This window comes from Olea europaea, chromosome 5, assembly GCF_002742605.1.
Source record: "Olea europaea var. sylvestris chromosome 5, O_europaea_v1, whole genome shotgun sequence".
In the NCBI taxonomy this organism is placed as follows: Eukaryota; Viridiplantae; Streptophyta; class Magnoliopsida; order Lamiales; family Oleaceae; genus Olea; species Olea europaea.
Window position 1 is genome coordinate 2,236,728 of NC_036241.1, and position 4,278 is coordinate 2,241,005.

The following is a 4,278-nucleotide window of genomic DNA, read 5'->3' on the forward strand; positions in this document are numbered from 1 at the left end:
AAAAAAAAAAAACGTTACTTTGGGTGTATTTTATTTTAAAGTGAAAAAGAATTGAAAGATTGAAATTTTAATTAAAAACCATTAAGTTATATTAATTAAAAATTCATTAATTTATCTTTTAATTTGCATGATTTATGTAAATTTTAATTTTGAGGACAAATTTCAAACATTTAATCACAATTTACAATTTAATAAAGTTAGCAGATGAGTGTTTTGAGAATTCATCCTAAACTTATTGTATATGGCTTGTTGTTCCCATTAATTTCTGTCGACTCTTCAAATCGGCATAAATCTTCCAACAATCTTTTGAGATATCAATTTACAATGACAACACGAGTTAAAATACAGCTTGGATTAAGTAACGAGAGTAATGTTATTCTGCACCACGGTGTTAAATATCAGTTAATGTGGTAATTGCATAATAATAAATGATAAATTCACTTTAATACAATGTCACATTGTTCATTAAATTGATACCATCAATTGTGATAACCTGAATTAGTGATATACTATCATTGGTGTTAAATAATATTATTCATGTAACAAAGGTTTCGTAACTCTTATTTTGTATTTCACATTCATGAGCCTTTTAACTAACATGACTTTATTTTTAATTATATATTCACATAGAGCTTCCATCTTTTACCATATAGTATTAACATTTTTCAAAAAAATAAAAATAAAAAATGCCATATTTCTTATTATTTAATTCAACGCACCAAATATGTCATGGGATAATATCTAAACCTGACTATGCATTCCGTGGCTGGTGTTTCTTTGTATTTTTGGCTTAATATCAATTTTTAGTGTTGATATCTAGAAGTTGGTTAATTTTGTTAGTTCCCTCCAAGAACTTATCCTTCTTTTTTTCCTCATAGGGTGTGTTATATCTAGGTAAGGTTTGAATGTCCATTCTAATTTTCCATTCCTTATTAATAATAGATTAAAAACAAAAAGTAAAAAATTGTAAATCAAATTTAAAATTTGAGCTAAAATCTCATGCTTTTGTATTGAATGAATCTTGCATCAATAATTGGAGGTGTAGCTATTAAATTTGGACCAATAGATACTCGATGAAGCGGGCCTTGGTTCGATTCGGTCAACATGATTGGAGCAATGTACAATTGACCAGTTATTAGTTCACTTGACACTAGTTAAATTTCACTCAAACTCGAAGAACCAAATGGTATAAATCGATTGATTTTTTCTAACCTAATACCTCAATTCCAATGGAATACGCCATTATTTGATGACTGTTGTCTCCAAATATATACCTCACACTTACTTTTAAATTATATTTTTCAAGATCACTTTTAAGTACTTATTCATGTTTAAAAGAATATGACAAACAAAAATTTAATGTTAAATAGAAATGAAATATAAAGTAATATGAAAAACCTATTGATCTTATATACATTTTTTAAAAAGAGAAAATTTTTGTGAATTTATAAATTTCAATTAGTAAATGAATTTTTAATTTAGAATCTACTTTAACTTTTAAATTTGTAGTTATATCTATGCCATTTTCTTTAAATAAATAAAGAAGAAGAAGAAGAAGAAGAAGAAGAAGTTTTGTTTCACTTTTTAACTCTGCAATGACTAGTCAACTGAATCAGTGATCTGTTAACCCTATGCTTTGACTGGGCCAACAATCGAGCCACATCTTATGACTATGATTGGAGGTAAAGCTTAAATTCAAATAAATTTGGGTCTTTTGCTCATATAGGCTTTGTTCTATACTAAAATGATTGTTAGAGTCCTCGCATTTCAAAGATTATTTTAATACTATAACGCAAAATTGAAAAACGAAAAAGATAGTATGATATCTCTACTCTAATGTCTAGTATCTTCCTTGTCACCCATTTAGCCCAACCCAACCCAATCCAACTCGACTCCCTCATCGCACTCCATCCCCTTCGACCGTATGGACTTCTCTCTTACTCATTTCTCTTCCTTCTGCCCTCTTTCACACTCTTTCCCGATTTCTTTCGCAAGGTGCAAAATAATTTACAAAAACTTGAAAGATATGACCCTGTTTGGTGAGGATTAAAATCTAGATTTTAATTTAAGTAAAAGTCACTAATTAATTTTAATCATATTTTTTTATGGAATCGACAATTTTTTAACCACATATTTCACAACTTTTATCAAAATCTCTAAATTTTAGTTATACCAAACAGTGGTATAACAATATTTCAAAAATATGGTAATATATCTTTTAACAGCTTTTGATATATTTTAAGATGTCAAAATTTTCTGCCTCAATAATGCCTCTTCTTGAATGGTAAATAATGGCACGGACAGGAATATAGTCTCCATGCTGCATTTCTCAAACTCAATTCGAATCTTTTAATTTTGGGATATTTTCATAGATGTCAGAGCATATTGAAAAGCACAAGAAAGTTTTAGTTCGTTCTAACAAAAGGTATAGAACAATAGTAGCATTGAAATTTATGGACCCTAGGTGTATGAATATAAAACAATGTCTTATGATGTCCCTTGTACTTGAATTGAATCATAAAGGCACTTTAAGAAAGAACTCAGTTATACCAAGAAAATTGCTTTGCCATTCAAACGGTATCCTTAATATTTGATTAAAGTATTAATCAGCAACACCAAATTTTCGTGCTTTTCATAGCATTACCATTGGCAACATGCCATATGAAAACACTGTCACTGCAATGTGAAACAAGAAAATAAGTGAACGATTTCACACTTCACATCATCCATGATATAACCGACCATTTTTTGGATGATTGCAAAACAAAATAACAGACTACATGAATTAGTAATTCAATTCTTTTGTACCAACCAAATTATCAACAAGCAAAAAATGGTCGCGCTCAAAAGAAACAATTGGTATGTTTCACCAACGAAATTGCAACTTGACCATTCACATTTATCCCCATTTGTAACTAATATGATAGTTAAGCTTCTTCTTTTTCTTTTTTTCTTTCTTTTTTTGTTTTAACTCAATTGTGCACTCTTCCTTATCACCAAACTACAGATAACTCAAATTGACCTCTTTTCTAGTTCATATATACAGTTCATCACTCCAAATCTTAAAATCGCAAAAAACCAAACATAGTTAGATATTGCGCGATGTATAAGAAAATTAGTAACAAATCGCATACGCAGGTTTTAAATCAAAATCCCATACCAAAAACAACAAAGCTCAAAATTTCAAAAGATGGAAAGATTGCAACTTTGCAAGGTATACCCATACCTGCAGAGAGAGTTTAAGCGGCCTGAATTTGCGCTTTGTGGGTTTTCTTGAAAAGTAACATAGAGCTGTCCCATTACTATGAAAAACTGAAAATTCACCAGAAATTGGATGAAACCTGTTTCTCGGTTTTAGATTTGGGATAAAAATAGTGGTGCTGTAAGAATGTTGCGAAGGAGGTGAAAAGGTACACTGGATTAGCATTCTCTTTCTCTACCTGTAATTTGTTAGCTGTGTGTGTTTGTGTGTATAAAGATTGAATTTTGGAAGCAAAGAAAATCTTGGATCATTTGGAAGAATTTATTTTTGAACTGTTGAGTTGAGAAGATAAGTTTTATCAGTTTATCTCAGAGGTTCAGCCAATTCTGTCGTGGTAAGCTTATAACCGGGGCTCAACTGGACCGGTTATTGAACCGGGAATAATTTTGTGAGTTTAGTGTGAGAAAATAGCACTACTAGTCCCCAAACTATTCTTAACCTTAAAAAAATCAACAATTGTGCTGCTTGCATAGGAACAGACCTTGTACAGGCACACACACATGATGTCCACAAGTGGGGTCCACCCCCATGTGAGATGCTCTGTACAAGGTCTGTTGCAGGAGGCATTTTACAAAAATCAAACTTGTTTCGTGCGGGTTAGTCGTTAACAATTAAAAAGGATCAGACGATTGTGTAAGGGACAAAATCTCTTGAGACAAAATCCCAAAAAGGGGTGTTCTTTTATTGGCGATGAATTTTACAATTGGAAATGAAAAACAACGTGCCTCCAAGAGGCGCAAGCACACGAGTTACTGAAAGAAAAGTGTTTAAATCTAAAAACTAAGGAAATGAAAATTACATGTTCTCTGTTCGAGAGTTTTGGATTCGGTCCTTTGCTTCTATGTCCTTTCTTCCTTTTATACTTCATGGACGATCTCTTTGTGATCAACCGCCCTAAAAACTGCTTGATCGTCCTATAACTGCCCACTTTCTTCGTAATGGCCGACTTGTCATGAAAACTGCCTTTTTTAATTGCTGTCATTACTCTTCATCGTTCAACCGCTTTCGATTGAATT